We start from the raw sequence: 10,872 nt of genomic DNA, 5'->3' as shown, positions 1-10,872 counted from the left end.
TTGAAACTTAAAAATGAAAATATATTTATTTTTTTGGGAAAAATATAATAGATTTATGAATGAAGAATAATAAAAATGTCAAGGGCATACATTTATTGTGTAGGACTTAATGATCCTATTAAAATAGTGAGAACACACTATTTTGTTTTTTAACATATGTACATGCGTGGGTGAATACGTATTGATCACCACGTTCTAATATTTACCAGATGATGCATTAGTCAAATTATATGTCTTCATGGGAAAGTGTGTGGCAGGTCTTGAAATGAAAGGACAGATGTAGGGGAAAAATTACTACATTTTCATTTATAGAGGTTATGGAAAAATGAACGTGTACCATGATGAAATGAAAAGAAAATAAAATATAGAAATAACTTTTTATATTAAATTTGATAGATTATTTAATCTATGTGGACAGTTTTTAGAAATAAAAATTAGGAAATAGATTGTGATGAAAGATGAGTATAGAAAAGAATTAAGTCATGAAAATTTTAATTTTAATTATATATCATTGTCCTTTTCTAAAATTTCAATATCCTTAATTGTAAATAATATTTTTAAAATCTTGTATATGTCATTCTTTTTAATAGAATAAAAAAAAAGGTGTGACGATTAGCCGCTTGCAAAGCCTTGTAGTATGTAAATATGGGTTGATCAACTCGATTGAACTGGTATACTATTAAACAAAATTTTAACTAATTTAATAAATACTTTATTTATAACCAATTTAATTAGGATTCAATAATAATTTTAACTAGTATTATCTTTTAAAATAATAATTTAATTAATTTAATAACAGATTTCATGTTAGGAAAAATATGAGTCACCATTTTCAAACTCATAATTGAGGTCTATTTCATGAGCAACAAGCACATGCTCTATTTCCATATCTTCCTCCATCAGGATGAGTCCACGGTGGCTGTAAAGCTTCGAATCAATCCCCTAATGGATGAAAGAAGACAATGTGCAGTCTGAGGCCGGCACTTACACTGTAGCGAGATCGGTTCCAAGGGGTTTTAAATGGTTTTATTAAATTTTAGATTCAAATTACATTTTATTATATTAAACACCGCAAGAAATACAATTTAAACAAGGCAAAGCACAAATAGTTGAAAGCGAGAAAGAGCTTAAAGGTAATGCGACTTTGTATGCTACTGGTCTAACTTACTTTAAAATCTTAAAAGGTCGCATAGATTTTGGAGTCAGTTTCTTAGCCTTAATAGCTCTTCCAACACTAGTTATCGAAAAGATTTTTAAAAATACATGGTTGCCTACTTCAAATTCGAATAGTCTCCTCCTCTTATTAACATAACTCTTCTGCCTACTTTGAGCTGTCAGTACTTTTTGCTTGGTTAAAGTAATCTTTCGAGCAATCTCATCAACAATGTCCGATCCCAAAACAATTCTCTCCTCAATTCTGTCCAATAAAAGGGTGATCTATATTTCTTCCATACAAAGCTTCATAAGGTTCCATTTGAATGCTAGAGCAAAAACTATTATTGTAAGCAAATTCAACTAATGACAATTGACTATCCCAATTACCTTTAAGCTCCATGGCAAAGGCCCTCAACATATTTTCAAGAGTTTGAATAGTTCACTCTATCTGCCTATCAGTTTAGGGGTGGTAAGCGGTGTTAAAACTCAAACGAGTAACTATGGCTTCCTATAATGACCTCCAAAAGTGCAATGTGAACCCTAGATCATGGTCAGATACAATATTAGTCGGCACTCCATCCAATCTCACCACTTCCCTTACATTGATTTCGGTTAATTTCTCAAGAGGATAGGTGGTATTGGTAGCTGAAAAGTAGGCCGATTTGGTGAGTCGATCTATGATTACCCATATAGTGTCATGACCAGAAGACGTTCTGGGCAATCCTGCAATGAAGTCTATAGAAATATTATCTAATTTCTACTTTGGGATATGAAGAGACTATAGCATTCTAATTTCTTTAAAGTAACAGCACCGGAGGCACGACTCGGCTAGTTAAGGCCAGAGTGCATCGCCGGCAGAAGGGATGAGCTGATCGGTGCACATCGGAGGCAGACCGATCGACCCAGCCTAAGGTCCAATTACGAGCTTTTTAACTGCAACAACTTAAATATACGCTATTGGAGCTGGACTTACCGCGGCTACTGGTACCAAACTTTCCCTCTAATGGATCTTTGTTAAGGGATTTAGATTGTACTCATTCCAATTACCAGAGTCAATGAGCCCGGTATTGTTATTTATTGTCACTAGCTCCCTGTGTCAGGATTAGGTAATTTGCACGCCTACTGCCTTTCTTGGATGTGGTAACCATTTCTCAGGCTCCCTCTCTAGAATCGAACCCTAATTCTCTATCACCCATCACCACCATGGTAGGCCACTATCCTACCATCGAAAGTTGATAGGGCAAAAATTTGAATGATACGTCGTCGGCATCGGGGCCATGCGATCCTTCGAGTTATCATGAATCATCTCAGCAATGGGTAGAGCCCACATCGGCCTTTTATCCAATAAATGCATCCCTTCTATGAGTCGGGGTTTGTTGCACATATTAGCTCTATAATTACTACGGTTATCCGAGTAGTAGGTACCATCAAACAAACTATAATTGATTTAATGAGCCATTCGCAGTTTCACAATCTGAATTAGTTCATACTTACACATACATGGCTTAATCTTTGAGACAAGCATATGACTACTGGTAGGATCAACCAGGTAGCGAACCTTCGTGATGCCGCACGCTGCCCGTGCACTGGCCCGCCGGGAACGATGCAGGCACGACGGTCCTCTAGGAGGTCAAGCCTTCTTCCGAGACAAGCAAGGGCACCCGCCCCGCATCCATGCAGAGCACCGTGTCCGAGAGCATAGCATATGACCTCGAGGGCCCGATCAATCGTCAACGGTTCGAAGGAGCACAAGGAATGCTATCTAGTCCTCCAACGCCCCTTCGGGGGGCAACGATAGAAAACACCAGCCCCTCGCACAACCCCGGACACCATTACACACGAAAATCCATCCCCACGTAGGCTTATCAAGCAACACGAGGGGTAGGCCCTGTGCGACATATCATAGTTGGGAGGATGCACCATCTGATTGCCCACCAGCATGTGAGTAGATTATCCGAGCTCGATAGGGAATGGGGCCACCAGCTATACACTGAGAGCGGGTGAGAAACCCCATCACGCTCAAAGCTACCAAGCAGACAGAGGAAGATGCCCAGGCACGCATCTCCGGGACTCGCTCGGGACGGGAGAAACCCAAGCATGCAAGTTCCACAAAGTGCCCCCTGACAAAGAATCCCATCACGACTTGCCACACCAAGCAATCGGAGGAGGCCCATGAAATGCCAACCCCCATGCCTATCCGCATGCGTATAACGAGAATCAAATACGAGAAAGGCCCATCATTTCCCTTACAAATCGGGGCACGCCCATCCTTCGCTTTTTCTTACCAACCAATCCTGGGCAATTGCCTACAAAGCAAGCTTGTTCACCAACACAACCGGGAAATCTTGCACGCGAAGGCGCGTGGAAGGAGGGGGTGGTGGTTTGCTAACCCCCCTTCAGAAAGGGGGGAGGGCAAACCAAATTTTTTCCAAAATGGTTTTTACAGCCCCTCAACAACAACCGACAAACCCCTGAAAGAAAACCAACTATCGATAAAAGGGTTTGCCAGAAGAAGCCAAGGGACAGTGCGCACGCTAAATGCCCCCCAAATGACCTACCAAAGAACCCTCTAACACACACACAACCCTCCAAATGCCTGCCGATCGCGTGGGTTCGAGGTCCAATCAATACATGGGGGACCCATGCTGCCAAGTCTGGGCCCCACCTGGCTAGGGAGGGGGGCTTGGAGCTCCCCCCTAAAGAGCAATATGGGCCTTTTACACTCTAACATGAATAGACATACTTTTTGCTCAAACAACAACACCCCTTTTGAGGGACCTAGAGACCTTTGATTTGTGCAATTTTTTTCAAGCTTCTTAGGCATGATATGAGGATGAAATCTGCCAAGTTTCATAATTTTTGGACACCCACAGAATATTTTAGGATTTTTTGATTACTTCAAAGAGTGCGGCCTCCACGGGCCGCCACGGGCGGCGGCTCCGATGGTCGAACCCCCAAATATGTCAAGGGGGATGAGTTTTGAGTTAATAAAACTGAGAAATCACAAATGTAATGAATAGATTTCATTTTGATACGGGTAGGACTCTTTTTGCACTGCCAGGACTTACCCGTGGCAGGTCTGGACGTGCCAGAATTTTCTCTGGACGTGCCAAGACTTGCTTGAACATGCCTGGACGTACCAGGAGGTTCCTGGACTTGCTTCGAACATGTCAGGACTTGCCCGTGGCAGGTCAGGACGTACCAGGATGTGCCGGGACGTGCTTGGGACGTGCCAGGACTTGCCCGTAGCAGGTCTGGATGTGCAGGACTTGCCTGGACATGCCCGGACTTGCCCGTGGCAGGGCTGGACGTACTAAGACGTGCCCGAACTTGCCCGTGGCAGGTCTGGATGTGCCAGGACTTGCCTGGACATACCCGGACTTGCCTGTGGCAGGGCTGGACGTACTAGGACGTGCCTGGACTTGCCCGTGGCAGGTCTGGACGTGCCGGGACGTGCCTGGACTTGCCCGTGGTAGGTGTGGACGTGCTGGGATATGCCTGGACTTGCCCTGGACATGCCAGGACTTGCCCGTGATAGGTCTAAACGTCTTGGGATGTGCCTGGACTTGCCCTAGATATGCTTGGACTTGCTCGTGGTAGGTCCGGACGTACCAGGACTTGCCCGGGTAGGTCGGGACGTGTTAAGACTTGCTTGTGGCAAGCTCGGGCACACCCGAACTTGCCTGTGGCAGGGCTGGACAATCCAGGACATGCTTGGACTTGCCCGTGGCAGGTTCGGACATGCCATCACTTGCCTTGGATGTGCCAGGGGCCTATCATGATGTGCTAGACCTTGCACATCCTTCCCCGAATCATGCCAACATTTGCCACACGCTTGCTCGAGATTTTGCTCAAGCTTTTCCCGTACCTTGCCAATAATTGCGATGACCTTGCCAACACAAGCCATAGGCTTTGCCCGGATCTTGCCAACGCTTGCCTGGGGTTTGGCCCGAGCTCTCTCGGAGCTTCCAACCCTTGCCCGTAACTTGCCAACATTGGCCACGGGCTTTGCCTGGACCTTGCCAAATACTTGCCTGCGGTTATTCCCGAGCTTTCTCGGACCTTCCACCCCATGCCCGTACCATGCCAACACTGGCCACAGGCTTTGCCCGGACCTTGGCAACGCTTGCCCGGGGTTGAGCCTGAGCTTTCTCGAACCTTACAACTCTTGCCCAGACCTTGCCACACACTCGCTCGGATATGCCAGGACTTGCTCAGACCATGCCAACACTGGTCGCGAGCGTTGCCCGGGGCTTGCCAACAGTTGCGATGACCTTCCTAACATAGGCCACGAGCTTTGGTCAGACCTTGCCAAATGCTTGCCCGAGGCTAAGCCCGAGCTTCCCCAGACCTTCTAACTCTTTCCCAGACCTTTGCCACACGCTCGACCGGACCATTCTAATACTAGCCGCGGGCTTTGCCCGAGGCTTGCCAATAGTTGTGACAACCTTCCCAACACAGGCCATAGGCTTTGCCCAGACCTTGCCAATGGTTGCCCGGGGCTTTGCTTGAGATCCTCGAACCTTCCACTCTTGCCAGGGGCTGAGCCCGAGCTTCCCCAAACCTTTCACCTCATGCCCGTACCTCGCCAACACTGGCCACGAGCTTTGCCTGGACCTTGACAATGCTTGCCCGGGGCTGAGCCTGAGCTTTCCTAGACCTTCTAACTCTTGCCCGGATCATGCCACACGCTTGCCCGGACTATGCCACGCGCTGGACCAGTCCATGCCAACATTTACCACATGCTTGCCAGGGGTTTTGTCCAAGCTTGCCTGGACCTTCATTATATATTTAAACGCGCATCGCGCAACACGCTAAAGCGCTTAAGCACTGAGCGCTAACCGCACATGTGTGGTTCTTGAGGGTCCATAAAAAAGTAAGGTGGGACCCCCCGGGGCTAGTGCCCCCTAAGGAGCAATATGGGCTTTTTCCACTCTGGCACGAACAGACATACTTTTTGCTCAAGTGACAACGGCCCTTTTGTAGGACCTAGAGACCTCCAATTCGCATGATTTTTTGCAAGCTTCTTAGGCATGATATGAGAATGAACTCTGCCAAGTTTCATAATTTTTAGACACCCATAGAATTTTTGCTCGCTGTTACTAAGGGAATCCTTGTTAGTTTCTTTTCCTCCGCTTATTGATATGCTTAAACTCAGCGGGCAGCCCCGCCTGACCTGGGGTCACATTCAGGGACATCGATCTGGCGGCCCGACTCAGGGGACAGCAGCGCACATGTGGCGACCATCGTTGAGAGGTGACTTTCAGCCTGTCGGGAGCCGAGGCTCTTGGGAGGCCACCTTCTACCTCGCACGGTTTCGGGCGATGGCAACGTTGTGTGATGCCCAGGCAGACGTGCCCTTGACCTAATGGCTTCGGGTGCAACTTGTGTTCAAAGACTCAGTGGTTCACGGGATTCTACAATTCACACCAAGTATCACATTTTGCTACATTCTTCATCGATGCGAGAGCTGAGATATCCATTGCCGAGAGTCATTTTTAGATGTAAGTGGCAAAAGGCACGGCGCTGGCTTTGAGGGCTCCGCTTCCAGGCCGCTAGTGCCTTGCTACTTCTCTGCGTTTCCTTGGCTCCTCTGGCGCCAAGGTTGGTTGTTGTACCGAGGGCTCCGGCCTGCATAAAGCGGGGCCATATCCCTGGCTCGTGCGAGGAGGCTCGCCCCGCGTGGGGGCTTTCCAACCGATTCTCGGGTTAATCTTATACGGGGTATCGACAATGATCCTTCCACAGGTTCACCTACGGAAACCTTGTTACGACTTCTCCAAATCAAAGTCATAGGCACTTGAAAGAGTATAAGGTATTGGATTGACCTATTATGAGAAAGTTTCATGGTATAAGTCATAAACTTATCTCATATGTATCACTAAGCCCTTTGACCTGAGATCATCACGGATTCCTATATGATGACCACTAAACTTTGACCTAGTCAAAAGTCACCTTTGACCGGGTGATCATAAAGGCTATGATTGAGTTTAATGATATTCATGTAGATGAATATGAGTGGTCAAGATGGAATTTACCCCTCACATTAAGTGAGAGATATTACTAGGCCTCTCGATAAGTAAGACTAAGAAAATATATGGCCATACTACAATAGAAAGGGTTTTTCATTACTACAATCAGTCTACTCAAAGATTGAGAAAGTAATGGTTATCTAAACTTGTTAAACAATAGCAAATAAATAATTTAACATATGAAATTGTGATTTATTGTTACATTATTGCGAATATAAGAAGGAAAATTGTGAATATTTAAACAAAACTTGTGAATCATTTATTTTCAACAAGGGCAATTTGATAATTTATATAAATTCATTAATGACAAAAAAATCCCTAGGGACTTCAGGCAAATTATGGCATTTTGAGAAACCAAATTATGATTTATATATTTCAAAGGGATTTTATTGTCATTTTCCCTATTTTTTTATGTAATGATAATGAATAACAAATTTTGAAACAAAACAAATTGTTTATATTGTGCTGAAGAAAGAAAGAAACTGTAAAACAAAACATGTCTTAAAATTTTAATTTTCATAGGTGTAATAATAAATTATTGTATATATTTTAGCATACTTGATAACAAATTCTAAAGTAAAAAAAGTTGTTTATATTTTTCAAAACAAGTTTTTGTTTATTTCTATCCTCTAAAAACTGAGAAAACTTTTTGAGAAAACTTTCTATGTCATGGAAAAATAGAAAAGTTAATCGATATCACTATAAAATTAAATTATATAGTTATTCTTCATTGTATTGTTTTAAGAATTAATTAAAAATTTAACATCCTCTCTTCTCCTTGCCATTTTTCTTGAACAAAGCGGATTAACATTCCCGTGCATCACACGGTGACAAAAATTATAAATGTTTTTTAATATGCACTTATGATTACCCTATGTTGTAGTCAGTTATCACTGCCTTTATGATATCAATTTAATCTCTACCAAAATCTTTCATTACTAAATTACAAACGTTTGTCAATAAAAAAACTTTAGATTAACCCATGCTGTAGTGCCTGCGGGTATGATTCAACATATCAATATCAACATCTTTCATTACTAAAATTGAAGTGGGAGATTATAAATGATAAATAAATTAAATCTGAAGTGAGATAATCACAATTTTTTTAATATACTAGTAATATTAATATTAATATTAATAGTAAATAATTAAATAATAAGGTGGCTAAATATGACATTTAAATAATTACTAGATTTTACACTTCATGCGATGCACAAGGATATTAAAATATTATTTAGTTTAAAAGAATCATAATGGTATGTTAAAAAAGGGGAGAAAATTGTAATGAACTCATTTTAAAATATAGAAATTTAATAAATTAGAAAACATAAAGAGAAAGACTAAGAATAATCAATTAAAAAATAATTTAGGACTGTTTATTTTAGATTATTTTATAAAAAAATCATTTAATTTTTTGATAAAAATATATTTTGTGAGTCTTTATAATATTTGTTTAAACTTTTTAAAATAATCAGAATCTCAAAAAACATATTCATAACTATTTTAAGAAGCTATTTAATGTTAGTTAAAAATAATAATTAACCTATTAAGATATAATTCAATTAAAAATATCTTTTTTAGCAGAAGTAGTATAATTTATCTTGGTTAAGAAATGTCCAAATCTATCTTTTTTATCATGATCTCACATTAACTATCTATTTTTATTATGAGTCTTACATCTATATTTTTAATCATAATCCTCACATTCTTTCAACTTGTTTTAATTATATAAAAATAAAAATCTAAAAAAACCTAACCATGAAAAAGTAAGAAAAAAAAATTGATGGAGGTTTACTATACAAATCACTGTTGATAAACAATAAATCCCATGATACTTTACAACAATAAGATTTAAGCCTCAACCTAGTTACTGGAACAAAATTCTACTGCACCATGTATGACTTTGACTTTGGATGGAAATTGAGATGGGAGAGGGCCAGAGGTGTCTCTCCTGTTTTAAGAGTGTGTTCAAAGCAATGATTTAAAACCCAGACTAAATCAGATGGTCAGACTGATTTGGATTCCAGTTCAATCAATATGTGAAAATCGTTTTGAGGGTTGAGCCAAGTTAGGCCATTTTAGACTGGCAATAGGATTGGGAATTGGAATCAAGCCAAGAACTGGATCCGGTTTTCAAGAACTAAACTATTCAAGAAAACTTTTTTATTTTTTTATCAAATTTTTTTAGAAAATGACCAATTTTTTTAATCATTTGATATTAAATTATATCATGTGGCTTGTTAAGTCATGATAAATTTAAAATATTTGATTTTTTAAAGTTAAGTAGCAATTTCATCTTTATTTATTATATTTAGATTATTATATACACATATAATTTTTTAAATTTAATTATTACGACATCGGTTTAACTATTAATCTAACTCAATTGAACTATGTGAACTGTGAACCGCTAACCTTTTCGATTTCATATCTGATTTAGTTATAAAAATATTGGTTTAAAGTAAATTCTCATAACGTGAACCCTACTTGTCCTTAGGCTTTACATGCGAAGCTGAAGCAAACTTCACATCATGTGACAAAGCATGGAGTGAAAGACATCGAGTTAGTTTTTTTTTTTTTTTTAAATAAAGATGTTGAGACAAGTTTATTACCAAAGCATATGTGTAAACCAGCTTCACGTGAACTCTGCTTTTTTATATGTAAAGCATTAAATAATTTTATTTTATTTTTGTATCAAGAATATATGAATTGTTATTTTATACTTATATCCATATTTTAATTTATTGTTATTTTATACCCACACATATATAATATACTTGTAATATTATAATATTAAATATAGTTTTCAATTTTATTTTTTCAAAGTAAAAATATAAATTTTTCAAAAAAAATCCTCCACTTAATATTTTATTTGTGAAAAAAACATTAGAGAGAAAATATAAGAAAAAATATTATTAGAAAAGTATTATTAATGAAATTTTTTTATTAGATTATCTTATATTTGAGACAATACCTCCAATGTTGTTTTATAAATTGGAAAAATGGGAGTATTTTATTACTTGTGGAACTGCATGTGTACTCTCTCTATCTTTATATATAAGATGTGTTTAACCTAATATTGCATATCAATAAAAGGTTGTTATTTGGTTCGAATCACATAAAATCACAATAATTTTTAGTTTTTCCCCTAATTCATAATGTTGCAATTAATATCATCATAGTAGTAGGTAAAACATACAATATCTTCTCTAGAAATGAAAAATGGGCTAGCCCAGTTGAGCACGATTTCCTAAAAAATGACCAGTGTCACGCCTCAAAAATAAAGGGTGACTGGTACGAGATATAAACCATATCACACATCCCTTAAGCCTTAAATCAAGAGATCTTTTAATTACTAAAACATAATTATATTTATATTAATTTATAACATACAAGACCATTTTCGTATTAATAAAAGTTTTAAATTTTTGTAGAAATTTTGGTAGAACATTCCTTATAAATAGAATCTCTCAGAAACTCTACAATACAATGTTTTACAAAAAAGATCATTTTAATTAGGAGCTCAACTCCTTCCAGTTAGCAGACAAAATATGTATCAAAATAAGAATCTAGCTATAAACTATATGGAGCACCTAAAAATAAGTTTACCAAAAAATTTTCATAATTAAAACTTTACATCAAAAGAAAGTTTAATTCTTAGCTCCTCTACTTCTAGTTAATAACA

The 10,872-nt window shown here is 39.1% G+C and overlaps 1 non-coding gene across 1 annotated transcript; it reads right to left on the bottom strand.

Annotated features, from left to right (window-relative positions):
- Positions 1 to 6,493: 6,493 nt before the first annotated feature.
- Positions 6,494 to 6,649, bottom strand: LOC129316959 (5.8S ribosomal RNA). Its single transcript, XR_008594877.1, has one exon. It is a non-coding gene; the product is annotated as a 5.8S ribosomal RNA (ribosomal RNA).
- Between the last annotated feature and the right edge of the window lie 4,223 nt (positions 6,650 to 10,872).

Source organism: Prosopis cineraria, unplaced genomic scaffold (assembly GCF_029017545.1).
Source record: "Prosopis cineraria cultivar Desert tree isolate PC_DT_omini unplaced genomic scaffold, ASM2901754v1 PC7, whole genome shotgun sequence".
NCBI lineage: Eukaryota > Viridiplantae > Streptophyta > Magnoliopsida > Fabales > Fabaceae > Prosopis > Prosopis cineraria.
Note: the sequence above shows the minus strand (reverse complement) of the source record. Positions and strands in the feature narration are given on the sequence as shown.